This window comes from Cherax quadricarinatus, chromosome 40 (assembly GCF_038502225.1).
Source record: "Cherax quadricarinatus isolate ZL_2023a chromosome 40, ASM3850222v1, whole genome shotgun sequence".
Classification (NCBI taxonomy): domain Eukaryota; kingdom Metazoa; phylum Arthropoda; class Malacostraca; order Decapoda; family Parastacidae; genus Cherax; species Cherax quadricarinatus.
Genome location: NC_091331.1, coordinates 9,668,330 through 9,684,156, shown reverse-complemented (window position 1 = coordinate 9,684,156; position 15,827 = coordinate 9,668,330). Strand labels below are relative to the sequence as shown.

Genomic DNA, 15,827 nt, shown 5'->3' with positions numbered 1-15,827 from the left:
TGACAAAATCGTCGAAGCTCCATGTAATCAGAAGAGAAACCAATTGAAATACATAATGAAGGCAGTCCGAAATTAAAGCATATTGAAGTGCCTCTGGATGAACTCTAGATAGATTAAGAATGAATATCCTCAAGTTGTCAAAAAACTTTTAATTTTCATGTAATTTTCCACATCTTACCTGTGTGGGTAGGGATTTTCTGTTTCACAAATATAAAACCTAACAAGAGGGAAAGGCTACAATCGTTCGAGGAAAAAAATGAGGGTATGTCTGTCCAATATTCTACCTAATATCAATCACACCAAACACAAATATCTCGCTAAAAAAAAAGTTACAGAAGACAAGTTAGTTTGTTTTGTACTGTATTTTATTCTGATCTGCACTGCCCGTGTTTTATTTACACTAACAGGTTTGTATATTTTACATTTCGTATGTCTGTTTTATGCACTTGTATATTATTATCATCATTATTAATCCTAAGTATTCTTGGGGAGCGGTTCTAATAGAAAATTGACTACGGGTGCCACAGAATAAGATATGTGACTTAAGGAGTGCCATCACCGAAAAAAGTTGAAAATTACTGCTCTAGAGAACATATCTCTCTAGAAGCAAGATCAGCAGTGTATGGCATATATCTACACTTACTGTAGTTTACGTCAATCTCTATATTAGGTATTAAAAAATCCTTGACTGGTGAACATGTGACATGCAATCTTGATGAGGCTTGTGTAGTCGAACGGCTTTATACCTAATAAACCAACCAACCATCCGTCACTTGTAAAGAACCTCAGAAGACGTGATCATTATTGAGTTCAACTGCTCGGATTTCAGTTTAAATATGGGTTACTATGCAAATTCTTCAACATTTACTGGGTTGTGCAATGGGGACATATATTTTGGTCCTATGAGAAGTTTTCTTTGGTAAAGAAACCTAACCTAACGTAATCTAGAATACGGGTAGTTTCAGGTTAGTCTTGGTCGGGTTATATTACGTTACTTTATTTTACCCAAAATGGTTTCAATCCTAATCTACCGAATATGTAACTATCATTGCACGACTAATTTAACATTAAAAAATTACATAATACAAAAACCAAACAATTAAACTCAATATTGACCGATGAAGTTTTGGTCACTCCTGGATAATTATGAAGTCACAAATGAAACAATTTCATTTCAACATACTGCGTTTTACTGCCGACCTTGGTTGGTATACAGGTGGAAAAAATAAATGTTTCTTTTTCATTCACGTGGCTCGAGGCACGAGGCCGCCAGTTAATTTTTTGGTATTTATTTTAAATTAAAAACTTTGAGGCAACAGTCATTTTCTCTCTTTGTTGACTTTCAGTTAATCGTGTTTGATGGGAGAGTCAAATTGTTTGTTCTCTTTATTTATTTTGAGCGGCCAGAGTATTTACGGAACACTGAGAAGACCACCAGAGAGGAGGTGAATGTAGGAGGGAGTAGGAGGAAGAGATGGAAAAGGAAGAGGTAAGATGGGGTTAGGGTAGGAGGAGGATGAAAGGAGAATCAGCAGCACCGAGAGAATGAGAGATGGATAACCATTCTCTCTCTCTCTCTCTCTCTCTCTCTCTCTCTCTCTCTCTCTCTCTCTCTCTCTCACACACACACACACACACACACAAAAGATAGGCCAAATATCTATCAACAAGTGCTTCTGACAACCGGAAACTAATAAGGCATGGACGACCAACGGCATCAATATTCCCTGAAGTTTCTTAACAGCGATAAATCCACATCATTTGCTACGAACATGTAACACTTGCCGAGAACACATGATACGCAGAAATTCTCTGGTAACTGCACCATCGTCGACGTCACAACCAACGCTAACTTTCCAATTACAACAGACAATTCTCGTTTTCTGATGAGTACTAGGGATGAGATGCAACACTGTCCTATATTTAAGATTTGGATTATTTCCCTGTGGACGCTTGTCTTTTTTTTTCCTTCGATGTTACGAGTAGGCAAAATAGGTGCAATGCCAGTACTTCTGAACATACCCTAACTGCTATTTACACACACACACTCTACCACCCGTCCCGGAATCGATCGTGGGGCAGATGAGATGTTGAACCTGTCCCAGTCCATCCAGCAGTAAAATGAGAACCATAACTGTTAGCCGACAGTTATGGTTCTCATTTTAGGGAACAGGACCGAGGGGGCCCCTAATAAAAGTAAGCCACACTGGTTTTCTTAGATTTTTCTGGGTTGCAAACTCTCAGGGTTAATAAGCCTAATACAATCTTCGGATCAGTTGAAGAATTGATACCCCAAGTCTGATTCTTCTATATGTATTTTACATAAAGTTCTTCAAAAAATATTACCAGTCATACCATGAATACAGTACTGTACATTACAAAATCAACTGTCCAAGACGAAACTTTAGCCTGTCATTCAGCAAATATCAAATTATATACACTGATGAGTAAACAAGAGTCCTAGGCAGAGCTGCAACTGCTTTTGTTGCCACTTCCTCAGGTAAGACATACGACAGTGTCCTTGTGACACAAGGTAAACTATGGACGATGAGGTTATCTCACTAATAATTACTGATTCTGTACCAACCTTAAAAGTATTCTAAATCATAATGAATAGCACCATGCGCACATAAGAAGGCAGTTACTTATAAGCAAAAATCAAGATGGGAATTACTTGAAAATTCTTATAGATTCCATCTCATGCATGATAAGATTATAACGCGTTCAATAATGAATTCGAATATCACAGGAAAGCAATCACAAATCTTAGTTGATGTAAAGTCCACAACAATATTAACAAGAGATAACCACGACATTTACAAATCAACTAGCATTTCAAACTGGCGGATGCTGTTGAAACTAGGCTTAACCTTGGTTACAAGCACTCTGCAAGTTAAGCATATGCACAATGTACAAACTAAATGAAAAGTATGGAATCACCTTTAGTTACTTTCTTCAACATTACGTGCTTGATTGTCCACTTATTGAGAAATACATAGTACGCTCGTATCTGTAGTCTTATTAACACTTCTGAAACTATGTAAACGCACGAAAGCTCTTAGGAAATCTGTTCAGTTACTTTTTCACTTTGGCATTTTCTTCCATTTGTAGTCACGCTTTTTACTGTGATTTCTTGCCACTGAGGCAGTAATTAAGCCCAGATATGTCAGTGTATCTTAATAAAATGTCAAACATTCTGAGTATATATTCAAAACTAACTTTTAAGTATAACGTAACTGAAAGAAATGAACGAAATAAATGTCATGGTTATGAAAGAGAAGGAGGAGGGATGAGGAGAAAGGAGTGACAGATGAGAGTTCTGTGTTATCCTGACCAGCCTGACAGACAGAAGGGGAGATTGTTACCGACGAGGGTGAGGGTCAGCGAGTGTAACTGTAATCTTATTATATCATTAAATTATTATAGTTTTATACAAGACTAATTTTCCCTCTAATCTGGCCCATAATAACCTCTTCATTTATACTATAAATGCTACAGTGCCCAGTTTCACATTTATCTATTAATCCATATCCTGCATTATTGAGTGGTATTGCACTTGGCCATTGTAGAAAGTGATTGAGTGGGAATACTGGGCAGTGATAAAATAAGTAGAGCTATGTGGAAACAAGCAGCTAAGGAACGACGGCATCTGTCAAAATTAGGTAAATACGCGAACACTGGAGATTTGAGCTTAATTTCCTCAAATGTAACAAGGCGAGTACATTAAAAAAGGAATAACGAGTAGAGAGAAAGCCCTGAGTAAGTGGTGGATGCAAACAATATAAATAGTTACAAGAGTAGATAAGAGCGGGTCCCTGGATGTTAGAAATCAGTAAAGCCGGTAGATAAGAATTAAGAGGCAGAGCCACGAACTACGACTCAACCCCTGCAAACACAACTAGGCGAGTATAAATAACTGAATACACACATACACAGACCAGCACTCTCAATCACACTCTCGTTGCCATCTCAATCACAGAAACCCAAACACCACTACGTAATTACTGTGCTGCCATGTCAGAGAATTAACTCCAAAGATACCCAAGAGAGGATGGGGAAGGGGGGACAGTCCTGACTAAGCTTTCTTGTTACTACCACCAGCACTAAACTGCCTGGTTTCCTGACAACACCGACAAGATCATTTGGAACCTACTCGCGCCCGCGCACTGGACAACACCAACACGGAAGGTAATTAGTATATCCTACTACCCGTGACTTTGTTTTAAGATGTCATGAATGAAAAGAGGCAGAGGGAAGGAAGGAGCAAGGGAAAAGATGAGTGCTATATTTGAGTTGTTTTGCATTACACACACACACACACACACACACAGCATACAAGAGGGTGTTCCTAGACCGAAAAGGAACAAATCCAGAACGACAGCAGCTGGGGTATAGGACACAAAAGCAAAAGGGGGCTAGGAAGAGAGACAAGGACAGAATCTGAAGGGCAGAGCAACAAGAGGAAACCACACACAACCATCCCTAGAACCCCACAACCAAACACGCTATCCCAACCCACACTTGTTTGCAACAAGACTAGTCCTGGAGCTAAGGGGTATGTCCTATGAGGAGAGGTTAAGGGAAACCAACTTGACACTGGAAGACAGGAGAGATAGGGGAGATATAACAAGATATAAAATACTGAGAGGACTCGACAAGGTGGACACAGACAGGATGTTCCAGAGATGAGACACAGCAACATGGCGTCACAGTTGGAAGTTGAAGAATCAGATGAACCACAGGGATGTTAGAAAGTATTTCTTCAATCACAGAGTTGTCAGAAAGTGGAACAGTCTGGATAGTGATGTAGTGGAGGAAGGATCCATACATAGCCTTAAGAGGTATTATAGCAGCCAGTGAAGAGGTGGGGCCAGGAGCTGTGAATCGACCCCTGCAACAACAACTAGGTGAGTACACACACACACACACACACACACACACTTAATAAACCCACACTCATATAGTTACACACACACGTGCACTAGAGAATGGAAAAAGTAAAGAAGGAAAAAGGAACAAGGAAAATAAGGAGATTAGTCGAAGAGCCAGAAACGAGTATGCACAGATAAGGAGGTAGGCCCAGCGACAGTACGAAAACAGCATCGAAAGTCAAGTCTGACCCGAAACTGCTGTATAGCTACATTAGGAGGAAAACGACAAAGACCAGGTTATCAGGCTGAGGAAAGAAGGTGGGGAACTCACAAAAAATGATCAAGAGGTATGCGAGGAACTCAACATGAGATTTAAGGAAGTATTTACAGTAGAGATAGGAAGGACTCTGGGAAGACAGCACAGAGGGGAACACCAACAGGGAATATACCAACAAGTGTTGGACGACATACACAGAACTGCTGAGGAGGTGCAGAAGCTAAGTGACCTTCATACCTCAAAGGCGATGGGACCGGACATCTCCCCGTGGGTCCTTAGAGAAGGAGCAGAGATGCTATGTGTGCCACTAACCACAATCTTCAACACATCCCTTGAAACTGGGCAACTACCTGAGGTATGGAAGACGGCAAATGTAGTTCCCATTTTTAAGAAAGGAGACATAAACAAGGCACTAAACTAGAGACCAGTGTCACTGACATGTGTCGTATGCAAAGTCATGGAGAAGATTATCAGGAGGAGAGTGGTGGAGAACCTGGAACGTAACAAGATTATTAACGACAACCAGCATGGATTCATGGAATGCAAATCCTGTGTCACAAACCTTCTGGAGTTTTATGACAAAGTAAAAGAAGTAGGACATGAGAGGGGTGAGTTGACTGCATTTTCCTGGACTACAGGAAGGCCTTCGACACAGTTCCACACAAGAGATTAGTGCAGAAGCTGGAGGATCAGGTGCATATAACAGGAAGGGCACTGCAATGGATCAGAGAATACCTGACAGGGAGGCAACAATGAGTCATAATACATGATGAGGTATCATAGTGGGTGCCTGTGACGAGCGGGGTCCCACAGGGGTCAGTCCTAGGACCAGTGCTATTTTTGGTATATGTGAATGACATGATGGAAAGGATAGACTCAGAAGTGTCCCTGTTCACAGATGATGCTAAGTTAATGACAAGAATTAAATTCGATGAGGATCAGGCAGGATTACAAAGAGACCTGGACAGGCTGAACATGTGGTCCAGCAACTGGCTTCTCAAATTCAACCCCGCCAAATGCAGTCATGAAGATTGGGAAAGGGCAAAGAAGACTGCAGACAGAGTATAGGCTAGGTGGACAAAGACTGCAAACCTCACTCGAGAAGAAAGATCTTGGGGTGAGCATAACAATGAGCACGTCTCTGGAAGCACGCAACCAGATAACTGTTGCAGCCTATGGGCGCCTGGCAAACCTGAGAATAGCATCCCGACACCTTAGTAAGGAATCACTCAAGACACTGTACACTGTATACGTCAGGCCCATACTGGAGTATGCAGCACCAGTTTGGAACCCACACCTGGTCAAACACGTCAAGAAATTAGAGAAAGCGCAAAGATTTGCAACGAGTTCAGTTCTGGAGCTCAGGGGAATATCCTACAAAGAAAGGTTGAGGGAAATCGGCCTGACGACACTAGAGGAAAGAAAGGTTAGGGGAAACATGATAATGACATACAAAATACTGCATGTAATATATATGGTGGACAGAGACAGGATGTTCCAGAGAGCTGACACAGAAACAAGGGGTCACAATTGGAAGCTAAAGACTCAGACGAGTCAAGGGGATGTTAAAAATTATTTCTTCAGTCATAGAGTTCTCAGAAAGTGGAACAGTCTAGCAAGTGAGGTAGTGGAGGCAGGAACCACACATAGCTTTAAGATGAGGTATGATAAATCTCATGGAGTAGGGAGAGAGAGGACCTAGTAGCCTTCAGTGAAGAGGTGGGGCCAGGAGCTGAGTCTCGGCCCCTGCAACCACAATTTGGCTAGTACAATTAGGCGAGTACACACACACGTTCGCATGTACACATTCCCACATCTACTGATACACACACACTCTCCCCCTCCTACCCTCCACCATCTCTCTCCCACTCCCTCCCCAGATCCCCCATCTCTCTCACCCTCCGACTTTCCCTCTCCTCTCCCTCTTTCCCCCTCTCCCTCTCCCATTCTCTCCCCCCCCCCTTTGCTTATCTCTTCTCCTCTCTCTTCCCATATTCCCTCCTCCCCACCTCTCTCTCTCTCTCTCTCTCTCTCTCTCTCTCTCATTTTGCCACTGTCTCCAGCTTCCTCCTCTCCCTCCCTCTGCCCCCCTACACACACTCAAACACACCACAAAACAACCACACAGAAATGCATAAGTTTTTCATTCTGTAGCAACCAAAAAAATGGGTTGCCAGAGAGCAGGACTGAAAACCAGGGGACTGGAGGAGGAGTCTGGGAAGGAAGACTGGGTAGCAGAGCTCATGAAAAGGGAACATGAGTGGGGAAGGAAGCTAGAGGAGCTTAGCATGAAAATGGAAGAGAGGATAGCTGCAGAGAGCAGGAAGTGGGAGATGCTAGACACAGCAGCAGAGGCTTAAATACAGAGATTAGAAGAGTAACTGAAAAATCTGAAACAGCCTAAAGAACTAAAGAGCAATGTGGGCATGACATCAGAAACTGCTTCCTCAGTTACAAACATAGGGGCCATAGGGAATGAAGGAGTGAAACTGTATGCAGAGGCTGTATCAGACCATTGTGGAGCCCAAGGAAAAAAAGGATCACATCAAGAACAACTGAGGGGACTGTAGAAAAATAGCTAAGCTATATGTACAGGACCTAACAGACCACAGCAGTGCCCAGGGAAAGCTGAGAAATGGAAATGACAGACCACTGGGCCCAGGGACAACACATGGTGAAGAGATTGAGGAAAGAAAAGCTGCAATGGAGGCAACTAAATCGAATCAGGGGATACATAGGGATATGCAATGGGAAATTGAAAGGGAGAGATTAGTCTTTGTTTATGGGCTCCAGGAAGTTGAAGGGGAAACTTACGAAGCAAGAAGACAAGGGGAGAAAAAAGTGATTGAAAACATCATGAAAGCAACAGAAGATGACATGACCCAGCTGGCAAATTTTTTGAGAGTAGGGGGGGTTTGCAAGAAGAATCTGGCCAGTCAAAGTGATTTTCAAGGCAGAATCGGCTCAAAACAGGATCCTGCAGGAGAAAGCAAGACTAAGGGACATGCCGGCGTATCAGGTGTATCTCGATCGTGACAGAACATGAGAAGAAGGCAGAAACTGAAAGAGAGGGCACAAAGATTTAAGAAGGAAAGACAGGTGAAGATGGAGATGGGTAGAATCCAGACTCAGGAGGAGGATCAAATACAACCTCCCTTGCAACCACCTACAGAAAGCCCCAACCAGGAGCACCCCAATGCAACCAAACATTCTAACCCAAAATGCACATGCCATACCCAATGCCCCCACCCACCTCATTACAAACTCCACCTTCACAGCAACCACCCAGACCACAGTTTTAGAAAAGAAGTTGTAGGTTTGGTATGCTAATGCAGATGGAATAACAAATAAGTGTGAGGAGTTGAATGAAAGAATCAAGGAGACATCCCCAGACATAATAGCACTCACAGAAAAAAAACTCACCAGAATAACAGATGCAATATTTCCACTTGGATATTAAAGCCTCAGGAAAGATAGAGGGAGCACAGGGAAAGGAGGAGTGCACTGCTCATTAAAAACTGGTGGGGATTCGAGGAAATGGAAGGAATGGATGGAATGGGCGAAAGGGACTACATAGTAGGAACAATCCAGTCTGAGGGCCGTAAGGTGATAATTGGAGTAATGTACAACCCACCACATAACTGCAGGATGCCAAGAAAAAAATATGATGAGAGCAACAAAGCAATGGTACACACACTAGCCGAGGTGGCCAGAAGAGCTCACATAGGGAGAGCAAAGTTACTAGTTATGGGTGATTTCAATCACAAGGAGATTGGCTGGGTAAACCTGGAGCCCCATGGGGGTCCCAAAACATGGAGAGCCAAGATAACGGATGTGATGCTGGAAAACCTCATGCATCAACGTGTTAGAGACACTACCAGAGAGAGAGGTGAGGATTATCCAGCAAAACTGGACCTAGTATTCACCTTGAGTAGTTCGGGCATTGACGATATCATGTACGAAAGGCCCCTTGGAGCTAGTGATCATGTGGATCCGTGCTTTGATTACACAGTTGAGCTACAAGTGGAGAGGGTAGCTGGAATATGACAGGAAAACCAAACTACAAAAGGGGGGACTACACAGACATGAGGAACTTCCTGCAAGACGTTCAGTGGGAGAGAGAATTGGCAGGAAAACCAGTAACAGAAATAGACTATGTGGCAAGAAAATGCAAGGAGGCAGAGGAGAGGTTTGTTCCCAAAGGAAACAGAAAAATTGGGAAGACTAAAATGAGTCCTTGGTTCACCCAAAGGTGTAGGGGGGCAAAAACTAAGTGTGCTAGAGAATGGAAATACGGAAGATAAAGGACCCAGGAAAATAAAGAGATCAGCCCAAGAGCCAGAAACAAATATGCACAGATAAGAAGGGAGGCTCAGCGATGATATGAAAATCACATAGCATCGAAAGTCAAGTCTGACCGAAGCTGTTGTATAGCCACATCAGGAGGAAAACAACAGTCAAGGACCAGGTAATCAGGCTGAGGAAGGAAGATGGGGAGTTCACAACATGAGATTTAAAGAAGTATTTACAGTGGAGACAGGAAGGACTCCAGGAATTCAGAATAGGGAGGTACAGCAATAAGTGCTGGATGAAATACACGCAACCGAGGAGGAGGTGAAGAAGCTGCTATGTGAACTTGATACCTCAAAGGCAGTGGGACCAGACATCTCTCCGTGGGTCCTTATAGAGGGAGCAGAGATCCTGTGTGTGCCACTAACAAAAATCTTCAACACATCCATTGAAAGTGGGCAACTAGCTATTCTGGAGTTTATCTGGAGAGTTTATCTGGAGAGAGTTCCGGGGGTCAACGCCCCCGCGGCCCGGTCTGTAACCAGGCCTCCTTAGGTCAGTGTCCCAGGATGCGACCCACACCAGTCGACTAACACCCAGGTACCCATTTTACTGATGGGGAACATAGACAACAGGTTGAAAGAAACACGTCCAATGTTTCTACTCTGGCTGGGAATCGAACCCAGGCCCTCACCGTGTGAAGCGAGAGCGTTAACCACCAGGCCACCAGAGCCCTATGGTATGGAAGATGGCAAATGCAGTCCCAATTTTTAAGAAAGGAGACAGACACGAGGCATTAAACTACAGACCTGTGTCACTGATGTGTATAGTATGCAAAGTCATGGAGATCACTATCAGGAAGAGTGGTAGGGCACCTAGAAAGACACAAGCTTATAAACGACAACCAGCATGGTACGGGGGAGGCAAATCCTGTGTCACAAACCTACTGGAGTTTTATGACAAGGTAACAGAAGACACGAGAGAGGGGTGGATAGACTGCATTTTCTTGGACTGCAAGAAGGCCTTCGACACAGTTCCTCACAAGAGGTTAATGCAAAAGCTAAAGGATCAGGCACGCATAACAGGAAGGGTACTGCAATGAATCAGAGAATATTTGACAGGGAGGCAACAAAGAGTCATGGTACGTGACGTGATGAGGTGTCAGAGTGGGCGCCTGTGACGAGCGGGGGTCCCACAGGGGTCAGTCTTAGGACCTGTGCTGTTTTTGGTGTATGTAAATCACATAACGGAAGGGATAGACTCAGAAGTGTCCTTGTTTGCATATGATGTGAAGTTAATGAGGAAAATTAAATCGGTCGAGGATCAGGCAGGACTACCAAGAGACCTAGACAGGCTACAAGCCTGGTCCAGTAGCTGGCTCCTTGAATTTAACCCTGCCAAATGCAAAGTCATGAAGATCGGGGAAGGGCAAAGAAGATCACGGACAGAGTATATAGTCTAAGTGGCCAAAGACTGCAAACCTCACTCAATGAAAAAGTTATTGGGGTGAATATAATACCGAGTACATCTCCTGAGCCGCACATCAATCAGATAACTGCTGCAGCATACGGGTATCTGGCAAACCTAAAAATAGCGTTCCGATACCTCAGTAAGAAATCTTTCAAGACTCTGTACACCACATACGTCTGGCCCATATTGGAGTATGCAGCACCAGTTTTTTATCCACACCTGGTCAAGCACGTCAAGAAATTAGAGAAAGTGCAAAAGTTTGCAACGAGACTCGTCCCAGAGTCTCAGGGTATTGTCCTACGAAGAAAGGTTAAGGGAAATCGGCCTGACGACACTGGAGGACAGGAGGGTCAGGGAAGACATGATAACGACATATAAAATAATGCAAGGAATTGACAAGGTGGACAAAGACAGGATGTTCCAGAGATGGGACACAAAAACAAGGGGTCACTATTGGAAGTTTGAAGACTCCTATGAGTCAAAGGGACGTTACGATTTATTTCATCAGAGTTGTCAGGAAGTGGCATACCCTAGAAAGTGACGTAGTGGAGGCAGAAACTACACATAGTTTTAAGACGAGGCTTGATAAAACTCATGGAGCAGGGAGAGAGAGGACCCAGTAGCAATCAGTGAACAGGCGGGGCCAGGAACTACGAATCAACCCCTGCAACTACAGATAGGTGAGTACACACACACACACACACACACACACACACACACACACACACACACACACACACACACACACACACACACACACACACACACACACAAATCACAGTAAACAGGCGATATTACAATATGTAAAATAACCACAGTGAAAAAAATAATGAAATTCCAAGAGTTTTCGTGAATAGTAGTGTGAAAAGTCACGAAAGATCTTGGAATTTTTTCCACTGGTTATTTTGCATATTGTGAGACTAACCTAAATATCCCGACTACGCCGTCATACACAGTACTACAAGGCCCACACAGCACAACACGTCGATGCCCTAAAAAATTAACAACATAAATATACAGAATTTACATTATTGCCAGTTTTATAGTCTATGTTCGTTAGTGCCAATGACCAGCGCTTACTACAGTTGTACGTGTATGTGCGCATTTATAGCCACGCCACGCTAGTTTGGTCGTAGGTATACAGAATATACATGTGACCTAGCCAAGGTTTTTCTTTGTCAATGTGAATTATATATGCCAAGGTCTACAAAACTGAACATGGTAGCGCACACCTGCAATGACTGGGTGGATGGCAGAGAAAGACGAATGGATGGGATGGCCTAGTGGGTGGTGAGTGCACTACAAACGATAGGGGTGGTCTCAAAGAGTGCTGGGGCAAAATGGGTGGGTGGGTCAGTGTGTCATAGAAACGTGATTGGATGGTGGAGGTGGGTTAGTAGGCAGGGAGTAGTTACGGGAGAACCGTATGCAGGGAGAAAACAGGGAGAAAGTAGTCAACGGGGAAGAGTAAGCAGGAGATAGGGGGAGAAGTAGGCAGAAAGCAGGGAAGGCTGGGGAAATAAACGTATGCTGTGAGCAGGGGTGAAATAAGAGCAGGCAAGGAGGCAGTTAGGCAAGAGTGGATGGGTGGGTTAGAAGTGGGTGAGTAGGAAAGAAGGAAAGAGTGGGCAGCAGGTGGGCGGCGGACCACGTGGCAACATAACCTCTATCTCAGGTCAGTAACCCTGCCATCCTCAACTTCTACTCTCCAACCAACCCGTCCTCCACATTTTTTTCCATGCGTGTGAAAATACACGCTCGAGTTTCATACGTCTGCTGGCGCTGCCAGGCATAAGCCACCCTAACCTGTCTTACTTCATGTCATTATTGTCGGGTAATTATACAGAAATATTATTTAATAAACGTTAACCGAACCAAACTAAACTTTAACAGGATCGAAAACAACAAGCATTTAAATTTCCATGAAAGTCCAAGCATTCAGAAATTCACGGAGCGGAACAGTGTTAAACTGGAAGCCCTAACTGGAGAACAGGTTGTTCCAACACCCTCGGGTTTCTTCCCTCGACCTCTCACACCCTCGGCCATTTTTCCTCCCTCAGCAGATTCTCACACACAAAAAATCCCTCTTCTCCAATCTCTGCCATTTATATTTGCTAAAATTCATTAAAAATGACCACAACATAATGTGTTTTATTGACAATCTAAGAAGAACATATGGGCCTATCACCCGCTTCGTAAACAAGTATCACATCTTTCATTTTCCACATATCCGGCACTATGCCAGTTAGTAGCGATTTACAGAAGAGCCTAGCCAATGATATGCTACGTTCCTCTTTACGATAATTTAAAACCCTTGGAAATAATGCCGAATAATTGTCGTTTGTACTCAGATTTAGACATCATTGAAAATAAGTCTTTTTAATTAAATGGTACAAAAAAATGTAAATACCCTAAATTAATTGCTACACAGACTGGCGTAAAGGGGTTTGTTTAGACAACTGGCTACAAACATTTATTGATAACTGAAAACTACATTCCTCTTTAAAATGCACAATTATATTCGGTTAAGTATCCCACCTCAAAGTCTCTAATTCTTCCTCGCATTGTCTTCAATACCGGCGCCAACTCTTCCATAATAGTACCAACTGTTTCATAGTGGCCGGCAAGATACAAACAATACAGTTCTTGGTTGCGAAAGACTGCGGGAAGCAAGACTAGAGGACACGTTTCCTCACACTTGATCATTCGCTATACATTAAATCAGACAAGATGGCAGCGTTAAGCAGCGTTGCAGATGATCTAGTCGCCTTAACGTAAAATAATATCGTGCACCTGCAAGACAGGTTATTGTAATTTGAAAGGTGAGTGCACCCGGGTAGAACTGCCCTGCGATCATCGCCCCCACAACACGATCTGTACCAAGCCTCTTGGGTGATACTCAGTGCCAATGACACATCTGACGACTGACTTTATCAACAAGATGTTATATATGCAATGAAGAACAAGAAGGGTGCATCTACCTACCTACCTGGTGTATGTTCCGAAGGTCAAGGCCCCCCCCCCCGCCGAGGCCCGGTCCCAGACCAGGCTTCCTGGTGAATGAATTGACCAACCAGGCTGTTGGTGCTAGTTACATAGAGTGAAATGTAACCACCACAGCCCCTCTGATCAGGAACTGACTGGAGAACTCTTAACCGGATCACTCTTGAAGACAGTCAGGGTTTGTTGGTAATCCCCCTTTTGTAAGAAGGGCTGAGTACAATTAGAGAACAAAGTCAGCATCCGTGGTTAAAGACTGTTATATTATTACAAGGAGGTATCAGAAATATTACAGGAACGACGACAGAAGCTTTCAAGAAACTGGTCAAGTCCCTTCTATAAGTGGCAGATCAGTCGGGTTATAATGGTTACGTGGGCCAGCACTAGAGACGGGTGACACCACTAGAAGCAGCCTCTTCGGGAAATCTTGTGACAACTCGTATCAACAAGAGGCTGTATAAATACGTTATAAATAAACTAAATTCCCCATGTTTGGAACCAGATTACCCTCATGAAAAATTGTGTAACTACTCTTGAGTTTATTAAATCAAAAACAGATCTGAATTTTAATGACTAGGTTTAAAACAAAAATGGGTGGAGGGAAGAATTATATCAATGCACACTTCTTCACCACTTTGTAGCATAGCAGATACAGAGGTTCATTACCCACAGCATTGATGAAAAAAAAACAGGAGCAGAGCAAGCTTTTTATTGTGGCTTGATAAAGCTCGTACATAAATTTAACTCTGCACCGTTTCTGCTGTCTCCAATATTTAAGTCACCTCTTTATTCAACTAAGAAGACTGCTAAGCAGGCGAAACAAAAATGTCCAAGTGTGGCACACGTGTCTTACTCATCTACTTGTCGGTAGATGAGTAAGACCGTTGGAACCTTATCTCAATACACAGTAGCTTGCTCTGCACATGTTGTTTATTCAAATATGTAAACTATGGTGTTGTGCATTTTTCTAAATTGTTATAAATATGCCGATTATATAAATGCATTATATCAGGATACGTTTAAGATAAATTTGAGGCATATCCTTTAAATTCACAACTGGCCAGTCTTTGAGTAAACAATCTCTTTTTGGTGTCCATCTTGGATTTTTAAAAAAGGTTGACGAAGCTAACGTTTTTAATGGCTACTTGTCGTATTCAACAAGCTAAGCTCTAACCGTGTGCAAAAAGAAATGCAGCCGTGAATGATTCTGTATTTGATGCAGCTTCTATGTTATTTAGTCAACTTTACAATCAACAATGACTAGTTTATAAAAAGAATTACCCTAGTCGTTGTCAAAGAAAACTTAAATTGCAACGTTGTAAACAAAGTATAAAATCCTATAATATTATAATATTTTAAGGTCTGACCCACCAGGGGCTTTGTCAACAGGCTCTACAAAATTCCTGGTGAACGAAACAATTTAGTAGTAACGTTATGTAACGTTGCACAAGTACGGAGTTTATAACAAAAAATGCAAAAAATTCTAAGATGAGAAATTGTTACAGGAGGGAATTATCACTTTCTGCACATGCTGCACTGTTTATTAATATCTGTTCATGTTGTTGTCCTAGCCACGGTCTTTAACCCGAAGAAAACACATTTTTGAAACATCGTACATATAAAAATTTGTTCTTCGAAGTGTCTTTTTGTTCACATATTATTCTCATGTTGAGACAATAAGCTTTAGATGAGCTGTGTCCTAGAAGACACGGCCCTGGAAGAAAACAATACAACTTTTAGCACTGGGAGTTGACAATTTTTTTTTTTAATTAAAAAGGAGGTTCTTGTACTTGAAAATTTTGGGAACCTCTGGTGTTGGGGCCTTTATCTTAAGTTACTGTGTAGAGGGAAGGACCAGGAGTTTTTAAAGTAAGTATAGTGTAAACGAGTGATAAGGTTTGCAACTTGGACTCGGGTCA

The 15,827-nt window shown here is 42.6% G+C and overlaps 1 protein-coding gene across 9 annotated transcripts in view; it reads right to left on the bottom strand.

The window, feature by feature from the left end:
• The window catches only part of dome (cytokine receptor domeless), a 438,464-nt gene that overhangs the window by 380,927 nt on the left and 41,710 nt on the right, over nt 1-15,827 (bottom strand). The gene's annotated exons all lie outside the window — the stretch shown is intronic.